Raw genomic sequence first — 17,856 nt, forward strand, 5'->3', positions numbered from 1 at the left:
ACCGTGGACCGACGCCATTACGCCAAGACCAACTCCGTTTAGCTGTGGAATGACACCAGTAACCTCCACTGATGCTGCCTGGCCACTCAAACCTCCTGCCAATCCACTGCATCGCCGTAATCGTTCGCCGGAGATTCTCCGTTCACGGCCACCCCGTCGATCCGCCTATAAATAGAGGCCCCGAGCTTCAACTCGAGCACCCACCATCCCTGCACTCTACCTAGAGCACGCCTAGCCGCTGGAAGAGCCCCGAGGAGGTCTCCTTCCTCGACTCCGGCCGCCGCGACCCGCCACGGGATCCAGCTCGATTCGCCCCCGTGTGTGCACCTCCGCCTCCCTTCTCTTGCCAGTAGCTTCACTATGCATCCCTCCTTCTGACCCGCGCTTCAATTCGAAGTTTGCAGCCCTCCACCGAAGTTCTCCATCCTCACCCGAGCCGCCGTCCGCCGGAGAAAGTGTCGCCGTTGACGTGGTGCTCCCCGTTGGTCGAGTCCACCACCCACCGACACGGAAGAACACACTGAAGCTCTTGGTACCCTCCGATCCTCCTGACTCGCCGTGGTTCGATGCAGGCGTCCACCGCAGTCTTCGGGCGCCGGCGAGCTTTTCAAACCTGACATGTGGACCCCGCATGTCAGCCTCTGTTCTATTCTTTCGCGAACCGTTTTCTATTGGCGCCTTCGGGAAAATAAGCTTTCCCTCTTTAGCTAGCGCATTTCTTTCCGAAGCGTTTTCTGGTTTCTCAGTTTAAACCCTGGAGCTTTTCTGTTTCCTTACAGATAAGTCCCTGGACAAAAACCTTTATAACTTTTTATTAAAAAGGGATTTTTGAGTGATTCTTTTTCTGACAGTCTTAAAATTTTGTCTAGTTTTTTATGAGATTTATTTGGAAATTTTTTGGAGAAGTTTCTGTGCACGCGTTGGTTTTCACGTTAGTGGCCGTTTTCGTTATTGCCGTAGGTTCCGGAAGAGGTGACGGAGCCGCGAACTTCGCCGAGCTAGACTCCGACTTCTCCAAACCAGGCAAGCATGTTTGAACATTTGATATGATAAGTGTTTTGCATGTTTGCTTGAAAGTTTGTGCGTGGCATATGAGAGTCGGTAAATACCTCGTTGCTTGTAAGGCAACTACCCGCATGTTCCAAAGTTGCGATGATCTCTGATGAGAGATGGCCTAATCATGTGGTGACATGAAGGGCAGCAAGGTGGTACTGTTGTAGCATACCAGCCTTGCGTCATCCGACTTTCTCCGACGTTAACGTGGACGGAGTCACCTTATCGTTCTTTTCCCCGCATGTTCCATAGTTGCGATGATCTCTGATGAGAGATGGCCTAATCATGTTGTGACATGAAGGGCAGCAAGGTGGTACTGTTGTAGCATACCAGCCTTGCGTCATCCGACTATTTCTGACGTTAACGTGGACGGAGTCACGTTATCGTTCTTTTCCCCTCCGTGCTACCACATGTTTCATTTGCCAGGATGCGGTCTAGTAAGTTGGTAACCTCTTTCTGTGTACACACCAAACAAAGAGGCCGGGATGATGGTACCTTGGCCCAGGATTAAAGCCAGTCATCCGGTCAGGGGGCATGGGTGTTTCCGGTTGGGACCGAGAGGGGGGGCACCCCCTTAGAGCGCGCGTATAGAAATTTGATCCCATGCTACACGAGGTTGTAGCCTCCCCGTCTCAAGGTTTTTCTTGAACGTTGCCGAGGGTGACCCCTGGCTTCGGAAGGTTGAATTGGGTGTGTACTGGTTAGACGTGTTTCTTCCAAAACACCGTAGACGGAACTAGTCCCCGTGACTACTGAAATCCGTTGGCTGTGGTTAAGTACAAACTCTGCAGAGTCAATTCCTTCCAAGTCATCGTATCCATGATCAAGTAGTGTAACCAGTTTGTCCATATCAATCCGCGTGGAAAACTTGTCCCCGGTGAACAAGCTCAAGTGGTAAACCCAGTTGATTATTATTACTGTGGATGAACTAACTTTATATTTGTCTCGTGCTTGTAATAATTTATGTTCCCGAACTATTGAATTACTAAACTACAATATCAGCCCTTTCTGCGACGTCGCGCAGACGTCCGACTGTGGCGTGTTCTTGTTTCTTACTTTAAATATAATCCCTTTATGTGATGTCGCTCCGACGTCCGACTGTGGCACGCACTGCCTTTATTTTCTGTTATAAGCCCTTTATGTGGTGTCGCCCCGACGCCCGACTGTGGTATTATTATTCTTGTAGTTTCCGCTCGAGGAGTCTTTCAGACACTCGTTTGGCACCAGTATTATTATTCTTGCAGTTTCCGCTCGAGGAGTCTTTCAGACACTCGTTTGGCACCAGTATTATTATTCTTGCAGTTTCCGCTCGAGGAGTCTTTCAGACACTCGTTTGGCACCAGTATTACTATTCTGCATTTTCCTCTCGAGGAGTGATTCATACACTCGTTTGGCACCCTGTATTTATTATCTCTATGTCTGAACGCACTGGTTAATTATTCATATGCTTCATGTTTACATTTGTTATATCTTATGTCTGAACTGTCTTGCGAGTACTTTCATAGTACTCACCTGGCTTGTTGATTTGGCCAGATGTTGACGAAGGTGATCTCTTGGATGAAGAGTTTGATAGCGCGTCCGACGCCTAGAGGAGTCCCAGTCAGTCCTGCACGATCCCGGATATTGGTCACTTGTATTATATACGCTTCCGTCACCCGCAATAAGTCTCCTCGAGCCTCACTCCGACGCTCGAAGAGCTGTAGTCTTCAGGAGTCATATCACTCGCTTCGCGGTGATATTTCCACCACCGTTATTACCGTGAGTTAGTAGTATGCCACCCTATCCGCCGTCTTGTTTCATCGGCGTGCATGTAATATATTGTTGGGCAGTCTCCGCTCAACCATGTATTATATTCAGTACTCCTGGTATTTTTCTTCTGTGACCAAGATATTATCTACCAGTGAGAAGGAATTCTTCCTTACTGGTCCGTAAAAGGGATTGGTCTCTCAATAATTATTTTATTGAAAAACCGGTCATGACACCAACCCCTGAAAATTGACTGACCCAAAACCGGTCGACTGAAGTGTGGCTTAATCGGAGCAGAGCAGCAGCACGAGCGAGGGGGAGAGCAGCAGCAGCAGCTGGGCGAGCGAGCGATCGAGCGAGAGCCGGAGCAGCAGCAGCAGCGCGAGCGAGCGAGCGAGCAAGAGCCGGAGCAGCAGCAGCAGATCCGGCTTGTATGGACGCCGCCGCCGAAGGGGCTTCGCACTAGGGGAGAGCCGCCATGGAGATGTCGCCCGCGGCGCCGGCTTCATGGTAGCCGCTCCATGGGGGTGTGGGATGGAGCACCGCCGGCGCCGGGAGGTCGAGTTAAGGAGAAGGTGCGATGCGATGAGTGTACAACCTCTTTGGTGGCGCCGAGTAGGCCTCGGCTTCATCCGAGGAGTCGGTGAGGATGCTGCGGTTTCGGTGGAGGAGGTTAAGGCGGCGCTGTGGAGATGGAGCAGCCGCAATAGACGAGGCGATCATCGGAGCAGCTCCTTGAAGGTGGAGGACGGGGCGGCTGAACCGGCGGGACGGCGAGATGGACGACGGTCCTCATCCGGGGAGGTGGACGAGGGACGTCGAGCTGTTGCGGTGGACGACGTCGTCGGGGAAGAGGCTCCGGCTGGGCAGTGGTGACGTGGCGGACGGAGGAGGGTGGGGTTTCGCGGCTGGAGCGGAGAGGTATGGCGGCCTGGGATTTCGAATGGCGAAAAGGGGGCGATGGGAGGGGGTGAAGCATGACTTAGGGACGCGCTTGTCCAAAATGTAGGGTGTATTACAAAAGTATCCCCCACCGATTTGAACTAGCGGCCCTTTCGGCTCAGGGTTAGAAGGGGGATTTCGCATGTCGGGATTTGGCAGCTGGAGGGAGTTTTCGCGCGCGTTGTAATTTCTGGATAGCAAGGCGCGGGTTGTGAAGGCGCCAGTTTTGGGAGCACGATATCTGAATTTTCGGGATATAACAAGATGCGGGTTGAATTTTAGGGACAAGCCTAACGTGTAGTAATATTGTACTTGTACATACCAAATCAATTCGCACTTCCCTCAACCAAAAAGAAAACGAAAAAAAATAAAACTATTCACACCACACAAAGAGAGAGTCTTGCCCCGTTTTACTATACAAATGCTATTCAAAGCTACTCCCTCCTTCCATCTATATAGGGCCTAATGCGTTTTTCGATGCTAACTTTGACCAAATATTAGAGCAATGATATATGACATGCAACTTACACAAAGCACACCGTTAAATTCGTCTATGAAAGGTTCTTTCAATGATATAATTTTCACATTGTGCATGTCATGTACTACTAATCTTGTCAATAGTCAAAGGCGGTCTTAAAAATCTCATTACGCCCTATATAGATGGAAGGAGGGAGTATGAATCCATGTTATGTCCGATTAAATTTTTTCGCTTGCTGTATAATGCATGTAACCTACTCATACCAACATTTTAGTGCATTCCAAATGTCTATACCACCGCTGCAATTCGAACTAAATTTGAATTCGTTTCTCTATTTCAATAAGAATCTACAATCATGATTGTTGCCAACTTCAACCATCATAGTTTCCTTGCTATCCGCCAGATATAAATCGGACGGCCTATAATGTAGGATGGCAGGCACACCATCATCAACAACTCCGTTTTTTTATAAGAGTAGAGATAAAATATATTAAATGTAGTATAAGATGTTCATAACCGCACCATGTGTATCACCGTTATATATATTCACACATGCGTCGGTTTGAAACACTATGATAAATTCTTCAAATATCCGAATTCGCTTTTTATAATGAAGTATATATGATCTCTATTCGTCTTTTACACCCACACAATCCTCTTATCTTTGTAGCTAGCGCTAACTTTCTCTTGTGCATGCACACGCCCGCATCCCTCTCACCCTCCCTCAGCATTCTCTAGCTCCATCGTGCAAATTCGTCTTTTCACTTTAGGTCGTTCACCCACGGTGTGTGTAGGCCCCCAGCTCCTTCTTTACGGCACACATCGATCGATATGCCTCTCTAGCCAGGTGTGCCTAGCACAAACACAAGCTTCCCGTCTTCTCTTGTCACCGTCCATGCCTCACTCCCACCACTCTTTTCATCGTTCTCGTACTCACACACTCCTCCCCCGTCGATATAGTATGCCTCTCGTACCACCTCCTACATGCATCCCTCTCTCTCTCTATCCTTCTCCTCGTGCCTCAATTGCTTCTAACACACACATGCATGTATACCGATCGATCTCCCAACATATACCTAGATCGACTTTAACTACCCCCCCATCGATCGACGTACCTCACAAGTTATGTCTCTCCTTTCTCTAACACAGGGCGATTGATCTTCCTATGTAGTTACGTCTGCTTACCAGAGCCACATCGTCCCCCCTCATCATTCGTGCATGCCTCCTGACCCGTCTCTCACACGCACGTGCACAGACAACAAGCAGCCATCTCCTCTCTTATTGATATTGCGGGCGTGCCCTCCGTTTGTCTAGCAAGCCTATCCCACCATTTGTTAGAAGCAACTACCACCCCCTCCAACACTCTAGCCCTGTCTCTCTCCCAACCTTATTCCTCTCCTGCACATATGCATGGATGCCGATCGATCTCCCTTAATACATGAGGCAGATCGATCTCCTTAATACATGAGGTAGGCCTCTCTCCTCCTCCACACATATACCAGCCATTGTACCTCTATAGTTAATTGGGCCTCCCTCTTCCCCCACCACACACCGATAGTCGAGCGCTGCAGGTAGGTATCCATGCCACAGAGACAAACTGCACATGTCCCATCTCACGTTCCAGTAGGCCAACCACTCTATATCTTTGACGTGGGCACACACAAATTTGATGGCACTCTTTATCGATCGCGCGCGCACACACACACACACATCATCCCTCTCTTGGATTCTATGGACACCTCCAGCCGATGATACCTCCACTCTCTTCTCATGGATCGCCCCCTCTATATATATGTTATATCCAGGACTCTATTTCACACACATTGCATATGTTACATTTTTTGATTGACCCCCCCCCAAAAAAACTCTCAAGAACCCACACACTATATCTCTCTAGGTTTGTATCTCTCTCACACAACCCCACGTAGGTGGTGTACATATACAAGAAGAGAATAGGTGCACCGTGCACGTACTCACGCTTCGTGCCCAGCCACAACCGCGCGGGTACACGGTGGAGCTCATTTCTTTACGAAATGGCAGCCCACGTGCTAATTTGAACGCATGTAGCGGTTGTTTACCTAGGGAGGTCGTGTACCACGCATGCACGAAACAAAGTTCGACTTGACGCGTTGCCGCGTTATTTTTAAATAAAGTTATAGCGCTCAATGGCACGTACACAGAATATAAAACGATTTTTATGGAGAAAAAGGTAGTCCGCTCACTATATACAATGGAGCCTGCCTGCCTGGTTTGTCGCTCTTCAGAGTATCTCACACAAGGCTGCGGTGGCCTCTCTCTCTCTCTCACCATTAGTCACTGATCCGGCCGCATCCCGTCCGCCGGGGGAAAGGGAGTGCAGTGGCCTCTCTCTCTCTCATCGTTGATCACTGATCCGGCCGCATCCCGTCCGCCGGGGGAAAGGGAGGAAGTGCATCGTTTCTCCGTTTGACGGCGCCGAGGCAGCACGTCCCGATCTGCGGTACACGCCGTTCTCTCTGACCAAGCTCCGGCGCGGCAGGGCCTACGCCACTTGCTCGCAGATTCCGCCCGCCGCCGCTCACCTAGTTACATCCTGACAACCTCCAAGTATCCCCTCCGGCCTTGCTCCACTGCCCGTCTTCCCACGTCGCTGCATGTGGATCTTCCATAGTTCTTTGCCCAAAACGTAGCTCGTCCGGCGTACTTTCCATATTGCATTCTCGTCCTCACACCGTTTTAGACAAACACAACCGTGTTGTTATCTTCCCTTAGGACAAGGAATATGCTTCTTTTTTGTCGTCGCATGTGTCATCAACTGTTATTGGCCAGTAATTGTTTCCTTTCTACTCGTTGCTATTGCGACCTTTTGGTGAACTGCACAAATCACTTTTTTCTTAAGAGTGTTTTGTGCAGTTGTACTAAAATGTCACACAGGCAACGTCTCTACATTTCAGTGCGACTGCACAAAGGGAGATTGGTTTTGCTCAATCCTCCTCATCCAACTCCGAGCCTAATCTTCTCCAACTAGTTAGTCTTAAGAGAGACTGCAAAGGTGACCGGCTTCTATTTGTGTGATTATTGTTTCATCAGCAGTCCTCTATTATCGTAATCACACTTAATATCTTTGGAACAAGGACGCTTAGCTCTATTTTAGTGGAACTGCACAAAATGATCGAAATGTTGCATGCTCCAGACAGCTACTTTTTTTCCCAACATGCCTTGTTGATTTAGAAAGAGCTGGGGGGACGTTGCTGCAAAAGCATGGATCAATTTTAATTTAACACCTTCTCACAACTCTGTCTTCAGTTGTGATGTAATTATTAGCTCTGATCTGCTAATAATTGACATGCATTAGCAAGGAAGTTAGTTTTTTATTGTTTCCGAAAGAGCATCGATGGTAAGACACGCGAAACAAAAGCTGAAAGCTCACACCATTGTACAATTTCATGTCGCTGGAAAATTATTTGTATAGTACGTCAATTATGTAAACAAATGATGGAAGCTTGATAGCATTGCCAGAAGCCTCTTCATCATCCGGGTCCATGTGCCATGCACAAAATTATACTCCTTCGTTCCTAAATATTTGTCTTTTTACAAATTTCAAACGGGCATATTTTAGAGTGTAGATTCACTCATTTTGCTTCGTATGTGTACTCCCTCCGTTCCTAAATATTCTATTCGTCTTTCTAGAGATTTCAACAAGTGACTACATATGGAGCAAAATGAGTGAATCTACACTCTAAAATATGTCTATATACATCCGTATGTGCCAGTCCATTTGAAATCTCTAAAAAGACAAATATTTGAGTAGTCACTCATTGAAATATCTAGAAAGACAAATACTCCGGAGTATATTTAAGAACCGAGGGGGTAGTGCACAACCGCATGGGAGACTCAGCCCGGTCGTTGCGCCGCATTAATAGTGAGTAATGAGCAGTCAAATCATAAGCCCCACCTTTCCCACTGTAAGTTGCTCTGGAAAAGCAACCATCAATATGCTCTTCTTTGAATCCGCTCATACTACTCCATCCGTCACTGTTTATACAGCGCGCTTCAGAAAAAAAAAATCTGTGGGACCAAGGCGACTAGCGATCGGCCTGAAAAATAACATTGGTAGTTATAGCACGGTGTCTATTACTAGAGGGAATAATGCGTACACACATGCATGCAGTGCTTCCACCACGGGTACACACATGCATGCACTTACTCCACTCCGTAGTAGTACAGTACATGGAGAGAAAATTGTGGACTTGAATGCGGCTACCACACCCTAATTAATTGAGCATTAAACCAAACGCGTCTGAAGTCTCTCTCGTGGTGGAAATGCATTGAGAGAAATGCATCATAATGAAGCGCGCCCTGTAAACTGTGACGGAGGGAGGAGTAGTATGAAGGTGCAAAACCAAGTACGCGTATGGCCAGTCGGTCAACGCACCTCCTCTTGGCATATCACTGACATGTGGGACAGGAGTGTGAGCAAACCGATCTCAATTGACGGCAAAGAGCCAACCCGCCGTTCCTTGAGAGAGACGAGGAGCGAGAACACACAGACGGGCTCGCACGGAGGCCAAGATATATTCGAGCATGGCTGGTTGATCGATATCATTCATTACATGTTGGGCTGCCGTTTTCCGCCCTTCTCCGGAATAAATGTGTACTTTATCAGAGATAAAAAATAAGAGTACAGACGCTCCACCATGCGGTTCTAGTAGTAGTACGCTTGGCTCTTCGCCTCTTCGTGAAGTGGAACAATGATGGTACTCCGCATGTTGGGTACTACAGTGTATGCCTCTGACAATCTGACACCGAATGGACTGATGCATGTCCACCGAGGGTAGGTTGCATTAGTCAAAAGGCGTAAGCGAACTTCACCTTGTCCTGCAAGCTTCTCCTCATTCTGCGAGTTGACGGGACACACCAAAAAGTAGTGCTAGTCCATACTCCCTCCTTTCCGGTTAATATGGCTTAATCTTTTTTGAGGGTAAATGAGAGAGCTTTATTCATATATAAGCATTCTTAGGACGATCAGCCAAGAAACTGGTCACTAGGAAGCCAGGTACCCCGCAAAAAAAGAAGTAGGAAGCGAGGTGTTTCATCAAGCCAGCTCTCGGCCACATTCAAAGTGCAGCAAGCACGGTTCGCACGAAGATGCGCCGCAAGGTTTGCTGACCTGTTTACATGCTGAATAACAAAAAAAGAGGAAATATTACTGAGCGCTACTATTTGTAACAGGATATGAGCCAGAATTAAGCGAGAATTGTGGCAAGTGTTCCATGCAATCAACTTCCATTATCACATGCGAGAACCCTCGAAGAGAATCAAATGTGTTGAAGATTGCTTTATCACATTTTAAAATTATAATAAGAGTGCAGACGCTCCTATATCCGGTTCCTAGTACTAGTATAGTATGTACCTTTATAGACTATAGTAGTAGTACTAGTAAACTTTGCGCTTGGCTGTTCGCCTATTCGGGAAGTCGAACAATAATAGCACTAGTAGTATAGTGTATGCTTCTGGCAATCTGACACCGAATTAACTGTTGCACGTCCACCGCCTAAGCGAGGGAGAGCTTGCATTAGTCAAAAGTTTCTCCTTGTCCTGCGAGCCACCGCGCGCAAGCTTCTCCCGTCCTGCAACCTTCTCCTCGTTCGGCAAGTTGACGGGACACAGCAAAGTAATGCTAGTCCATACTTCCTCCTCTCCGGTTAACATGGCTTAATTTCAAACGAGATAAATACACTGTCTGTCACTGTATATTTGTAAAAATACGGTCAGTGGACTTCATAATACGCTCATTGCGATCAATATATATATTTTCCGGTGTTTATACGGTCACTAGCTCACCCTGACTGAGTATGTGTGTGCATGCATGTGTAGGTTGAGCACTTGAGCGTGACCGTGTGTGTTCCGTCGTGTGCTCGGACATGCATGCATTAGGGCGTCGCGCGCATTTTTGCGTCCATGTGTACGTGTGACTGTTGCATACACGTAGGGGGGGAGTACGTGTAGGGGCCACTAAGGAGCAGTCAAATCACACAGTAAGTTAGTCGGAAAAAGCAACCATCATTTCACTCTTGAATGACACGTACGCAATATAAAATGGTTGATATGGAGAGAAAAAGAAAACCACTATATATACACTAGCAGGAGCCTAAGCTACAAGCCTGCTTGCTTAGGTTGCTCTCTTCACAAGCATAGAACGACGGGCCTGATCCCGCAGCTGGGGGAAGGAAACAATGTTCTGCGTAGACGCGGTCGACATCGGCGAGGGAGAAAACCCACAGTCGGTGCGTCCCAATCGGGGGTCACCGCGGTATGGGCCGATGCCGCGTCCCAACCGCCCTTCTAGCTACAGCCCGATGTCCCAGGTAGTCCATCTTCCTTTTGGAGCCGGCTTGCTCCACTGCCGTAGCTCCATCTCCATGTCGATCTTTCTCTACTTCTACCGGCTTCTACTTGTGATGAGTTTATGTCTCATGAACTAGTGCCAGTACTATTATTCTAATCACACTTCTTCAATATCTTTGCCATCAGGGGTGCTCAGGTCGATTTTAGTGGAACTACACAAAAGCATCGTATGATCCGAGGGTGCCAGCCGTCTTTCCTTCGACAGGTTCTACCTGGCCAGGAAATTAAATCATGTTTAGGGTTTAGGGTTAAGTCGTAGTGACCCCATCAGTAGTTTTTCTTTCGTACACGCTCTCACAACTTTTTTCTTTAGTTGTGAAGTAAATATTGGCTATGATCTGTGAATCATTGAGATGCATCAGCATGCGTGTTCGTTTTCCTTTGTATTTGATGGAATGTTGTAACAGGGCAACCTTGGAATAGGAATGAAAATGGAGTGGAAAGTTTCTGTTTTTCCGGAGAAAAAATGGAAATGGAGAGAAACCAACGTTTTGTTTCGTTGGATCGCGCCATCGAGCAAAACCAACGTTTAAATCACGTCTGTCGTGTTCGTGTCTCACCCTCCTCCACGGCTCGACCCCACACGGTCGCTCGGCATGCCACTCACTGCAAACCGAGTATACGATAACTTTCCCACCTGCTTGTCGATGGATCGCGCCATGGAGTACTAGCACTACTGGAAGAGATTGACGAGTTGGGGGAGGACAGCTAGCTGTAGCACGGACTCCCAAGAACTTTTTACATGCATGTTGTAGCCGGCTATGAGCATGGTTAATAGTATAGCCAGCTGCTGGCTATAAGCTAGTGCCATGTCATCTACAGCCCATTTATAGCCAACATGTATAATAGTACATCAAAAGAGTGTACTACTTTTTTATTATGTGGCCCACCTTTCATTCTCACAAAGTGCCTAGGAGCACGTGCTAGAGCTGGCTCTTCACGAAGAGCCCGCTTACCTTCTCTCTTCTCTTCTCTTTCCTCCAACTAAGCAGAAATATACTAGTTTATTCCTTATAGCCCACTGACTCAGCTCTATTATACTTACTCTATTGCGACCTTTGAACGCGGAGCAGCCGCGTGCACCCGGAAGCGGCGCGGGCGACGCTCTCTCGGCCGGCGTGCCGCTTTAATGCCGGCGCCAGTGAGAGGTCACGTCCGCTCTGGCCGGGCATGAATGCGACACTGACCGTTTCGGGCGGGAAGCACGCGCGGGTGATGAAGAGGGTTCGGGTTGTCAGGATCGGCCGTGGCAGCGGTCCGGACGTGCGCAAACAAGAGATGCTATACGTTAATATTGCTGCGTATATAATTAACAACATAAATAATTTGCGAGTTGGACAAATATGATTGGAGATGGAGATAGAAATGGAATTTTACGTAAACACGGATATGCATGTCTATGTCTATGTGTGTGTGCGCGACGACTCTCGCGACCTGGAAGCGGGGGCGTGTTTTTGATCGAGTTTTCTTTCTTGGTACATTAGAAAATTAGTTTGTCTAATTCACATCTAGATGTTATTTATTGAGAAGAAACAGACCACGGTGAGGATTTGTCGAACTTCATAGGTGCCTCACCCAAACTTGATGCCAAATGGATGATGCATTACCACGATGACCTATCGATGCTCATGGTTGCGCCTCATGGTTGCGTCGGCTGGTGAAGCTGATCAATTTTCAATGAAAAACAAGCTGTCTTCCATCAGTGCTCTTTGCTTGTTACGCACAAAGATGATATCCTTCGTCAGTTCACCTTGGTTGCGTTGGAGACGCAGTCGTCTTTCACGTTGGTGCAATTTTATCACACAATTGGCTATGAACCAAATGCTTCCTCAAGAAGGATCGACGTTGGTACTAAGAGCATAAGTTTTGTATTGATTTCTAAGCCTTCTCACAACTTTGTCTCCAGCTCCCCTGTAATTTTATTTGTCCAGCTATTAACTTTGATTTAAAAAATGGTGTGGACTAAAAACCCGGATGGACGTAGTAGCCCTCCATTTTTATTTACTCCGCATATTATATTTGACTGAAGTCAAACTTTGTAATACTCTCAAACCTTTCCGATAATTGAAATTAAAATTCTTTATTTGTACACACTCTCACACGTTTCCGATAATTTGGCGCATGTGTGGTTGTTCACTTAAGGGAGGGTAGTGTACCACACGTGAAGGACAGGAAGTGCGACCAGGACGCGTGGGCGTGGATCGTTAGTTCATCGGAAGTAGTACTAGTTTTCTTCACTGTACATTAATAAAGAGTTTCGTTTCGTACTTACACAATTTAAAACGATTGTTATGGGGAGAATAAGAAAACCACTCCACTATATATTAGTCGTATACACGAGAGTACTATATGGACGCAGCTTCATTGACTTAGTGCACCTGCCTTTGGATTTATGACAGGTGGGCCCAAAATGTGGCTGGCTCACCTGTCATACAGCCAAAAGCAGGTGCAGTGAAGGCACCGGAGCTCAGTCCGTACTACAGTAGTACTCCCTCCGTCCCAAAATTCTTGTCTTAGATTTGTCTAGATACGGATGTATCAAGTCACATTTTAGTATTAGATACATCCGTATCTAGACAAATCTAAGACAAGAAATTTGGGACAGAGGGAGTATATATATAAGCGGGAGCCTCAGTGCTTGTTCGCTAGGGTTTGCACTCTCCACACGCTCGCCGCACTACATATATGTTACACGCTGGAGGCTCAGCGTTCATTTGCTAGGGTTTGCTATATTCACAGTCCCTCACCCTCTCTTCACCAGATCTAAACAAGACTGCGTTGGCCTCTTGTCTCTCTCTCCCCCCTCACGGCTGGTGAAGGAGGCGTCTGTATCCCGTCGCACCGGGAAGGGGAGGAAGTGCAGCGTTCACTCTATCGCCTTCGGCGAGGGAGGCAATCCACTGCCGGCTGCGCTGTTCTCTTTCACCCAGTGCATGTGCGGGAGGGCCACTGACCCCTTCTTCCTCGCTGCCGCACGTAGTGTGGGCAGATCCGGCCTCCCGCCGCACGCCTTGCCACATCCCGACGACCCTAAGGTATAAGTTTCTTTGAAACCGTCGTTGCTCTAGCTGCATGTGGATCTTTTTCGATCTGTAGTCGAATCTAGGTCTTGGTTCAAAGAGGAAAGAAGGGTGTGGTGGGCTGGAGCAAGAATCTAGGACGTGGTTCAATGAGGAAAGGAGGGGCGGCAAGTAGTATAGACTGGCTATCCAGCCGCTTTGTAGGTCGAAAGGGGAAAAGGGGGTAACCCAGTACACACATCTGTAAGGAACCAATCTCTTTGTTGAAAAGGGAAAGAAACTGGGGGGTCGGGTAGTTTGTGCAGGACTAGATTTGCTGCCCTCACATAGGAAGAAGGTTCAAAGAGAACAAATATGGGACCAGCGCATATATGCTGCTTGGCTACATACTCTGCATCACCCATTTATACGTGTGGACGCACATGGTGCTGGCATGTCCCATACAGCTATCTTGCTGTTGTTAATCTAAGAATGCCGCCGGAAAATTGAAGCAATGCCACTGTTAAAAGTAAATTACATTTTTAACGAATGTTGTTTCAAGAGAATGTCTCTATTAATATGAATCAATGCAACCGTTTTAGAAATGCTACTGTCCTACTTTGTTTTCCATCCAAGATAAGTTAGATGCTTCTTTCTGTCACCGTTTGTTTCATCCTCCTTTATCGGCAGGTAATTTTTTCCTTTTTTTTGCCTCTGTTAAAACAGGGCTATCGATTCAACTTGTTGCTATTGCGACATTTTGCTTGGCTACTCGAAACACTTATGTTTTAAGAGTGTTTTGTGTAGTTCAACTTGAATGTCACACCGGTGACTTTGCTTAATTTTGGTGGAACTGCACAAAAGGAGATTGAGATTTGTTTCCAGTCTTCGTGGCGAGTTGTTTCAAATCTTGGTCTCAACCACATGATGTGCAGTGTGCTTTGAGATGTTGTGCTACTTGTTTTGGTACTGTTTTAAATAAATGTTGAATTGAAGCTATTGTATTGCTGTCCCCCATTAAGTAGTGAACAAAAATGGTACCAACCCAGACATGGTGCTTGTTGCTTTGTTACAACAAATTCAGCATCACCCCCCTTTATAAGCCAGTAATTGATGCCACTCTCAGAATTAACTACTGAATCTTATTTCAAAACTGCAACACTTGTTAGGGATTGGCGGGATTACCATTTTTGTGGCCGCATGTTTCATCCTCCTTTATTAGCCAATAATTGATTCCTTTTTTGCCTCTGTTTAAACAGGGATATCTATTCAACTTGTTGCTATTGCGACATTTTGCTTCGCTACGCGAAACACTTTGCTTGATTTCAGTGCAACTGCACAAAACGAGATTGGATTTCCTATTTGTGTTGGCAGATTCGTATTTTATCTTGTCCGTCTCATGAAAGGTCAGTACAGGCCTTCATCCACATGATTGTGCAGTGTGCTTTGAGATGTTGTGCTACTTGTATTGGTACTGTTTTAAATAAATGTTGAATTGAAGCTATTGTATTGCTGTCTTTTCCCATTAAGTAGTGAACAAAAATGAGACCAACCCAGACATGATGCTTGTTGCTTTGTTACAACAAACTCTGCATCACCCCCTTTATAAGTAGATGGAAGCACATACTGTTGTTGCGCCCACTCTCCCCTGGAACTGTTTATGCTTTTCGTTAATCTAATGCCGCTGGTAAAATTAAGCAATGCCACTCTCAGAATTAATTAACTACTGAATCTTAGTTCAAAACTGCAACACTTGTTAGGAATGGTACTATCCTACTTTGTAGTTCTTTCTACACGTTTAACTAAGGTATTGTTAAGATAATGTCTCTGTTAAAATGAATCAGTTGCATTGTTTTAGGAATGGTACTTTTCTGCTTTGTCGTTCTTTATACATGTTGAAACAAGGCATTGTTAAGATAATGTCTTAGTCAATATGAATGAATCACACTGATGGAGAATTGCTACTCTCCTGCTTTGTTTCCCATTAAGATAAAGTAGATCAGTAGATGCTTTTCTTCTGGGAGTACAAGTCATCAACCGTTATTTCTCAGTAATTGTTTCCCTTATGCCTATTGTTGCTTACAGGGATATCAAAATTAAAGCTCGCCGACTTCGATTTTAGTTGAACTACATAAAAGGAGCCAATGTGTCCAAGGCAAACTGCTGCATTACTGGGTCCAGTTGGTCGTTCCACTTTGCAGAAAGAAGCAGTCACTGTTTGCGCTACATTACAGAAGGAATGACCGAGAAGCTTTACAGAGTATTATTAGACACCGGTGACATGACTAGTCTGCAGAGACCATTGGCAATTTAACAACACGTGGAGTGCCCTGGGCAAAAAGTGCCCAAACAAGTACAAGAAGCTACGACAGGACTCCACGATCATAGGCATTACATATTTTGAATGGGAAAAGCTTATCAAAGTTTAATCATTGATGTTAGCAAGAAGACGTTAGTTTAATATATTGGAATTGGAAAACCTTGTCAAAATTTGCTCATTGATGTTAGCCAGAAGACATGCATTTGATATTTTTGAGTGGGACGCCCTTGCTGTGAGCAGCGTCGAGTGTTTTTTCCTATTCCTGTGTTCAGTTTAGAAGTAAATATTTACTCTGCTAAGATATTCCTGTGTTAAGAGTTTGTTCTGAATATTGTCTATGTAATGCCAGGCCTTGTGTTTGATTGCAAAGTTGAGCTTGGAATGTTGTGGCATGCGGCATCACGAGTTGTTCACCGTGCCTCCTGAGAATAATGTTTCGTATTGTTTTGCATGTCGGTCTAATGCCAGTGATTTGCTTGTTAAGAAGATCATCCTCTGCTGTTGTTTCCGTGCTTAAGAAGTTCATCGTCTGATGTTTCATTCATGGCCTATACGACAAGTCGGGTAGGTTAGACGTGAAACCATATGATCTTCCAACCAACTCATGATATTAGGCCGTGATTGGATCGTCGTTTTCCAACCAAAACCGCTTGTAAAACTGATGCTTGTAAATTAAAGCAGATGGTCTCCGGCGAAGGCGCTTCGTTGGTCGATTTCGACTAGTAAAATATCGGAAGTACTTCACACACGATAAAAACGTTGAACGACACTCGGACGATTGCTAATCCAGCCGTTAGCTGTTGTTTCAGCCTTGCCCATGGATGGCATGATACGCACGTCGTGCATGTATCGTCTGGTAATGTCGTCCATATAGCAGTGCTCGTAAAATATACACTGGTCTCTCAAATTACACGTGTAACCCGCCGGTTTTACTTACAGACCTCGGGCCCTCGGTTTCATTACGCCTATATTTTACGCGTTGTTTCCGATGATGAGTAAATTACACTTGTATGTTAATACAGGTTTGAAATAAACTAGAGCTCCCAAGCGCGGCCTTATTGTTTCATGCCGTCTCAGTTTCTCGAAGGTGCTCATAGGTGTCCGATGATACTGGCTTCCTGAATGAGCAGCGGGCGCTGTATCAGACCATCTGTAGGGCCCGCGAGGCCCTCTCCGTTGTCCATCGAGTTGTTGCGCTCGCCGTGGCGCCGAGCATTGTTAACATCGTCAATGAACATGAGGATTCAGGAGATGACTTTATTTTGACCGGATGACACTAGGGACCCACTAGGGCCATAGCCGTACGTATGCAAGTGCCTCCTTATTATGTACAACTATATTTTTTTTTCTTTCTCCTGGTTTCCTGACATCACGGTCCCACACCATTGTCAACCTATGTAGTCAATATAAACGAGAGAATTGCACAAGGTGCGGCCGACAGCTGGGACCAAGCAGCTCGGGCAGTATTTGTGTTTTTGAGGCGTGAGCACTGCAGAGTTTTTCTTGGCGATGATTTCGTTGTTGTTCAGAGGAGAGCAGGGTACTAACTGGGCGGGCTGTGGCCCGTCTAGCCCAGGCCACATATCCAGCCCAGATACTAATTTTTTCAAGATGAAAATGGCTAGCCCAGCTATACGTCTTTTTGAGGAATACCCAGGCAAGGTCAACTTGTTATTCTCCGCCCCGCTGGGCTGCAAATCTTTCCTAGGAGGGATGCATTAGGCTTAATAGGAAAATGGGCTTTAAAAAATAATAAATGGGATGTAATTATAAAAACTGGGCAGTAACTATAAAAAAAATGAACCAAACACGAAATGAGTTTATAAAATATTATTTATGGATTTTGAAAATCTTAAATTTTCATTGTTGCGCGCGCAATGTTTCGTTGGATTTTTACGTAATACAAATTTATATTTAATCTGACTAGAAAT

This window comes from Aegilops tauschii, chromosome 1 (genome assembly GCF_002575655.3).
Source record: "Aegilops tauschii subsp. strangulata cultivar AL8/78 chromosome 1, Aet v6.0, whole genome shotgun sequence".
Classification (NCBI taxonomy): Eukaryota; Viridiplantae; Streptophyta; class Magnoliopsida; order Poales; family Poaceae; genus Aegilops; species Aegilops tauschii.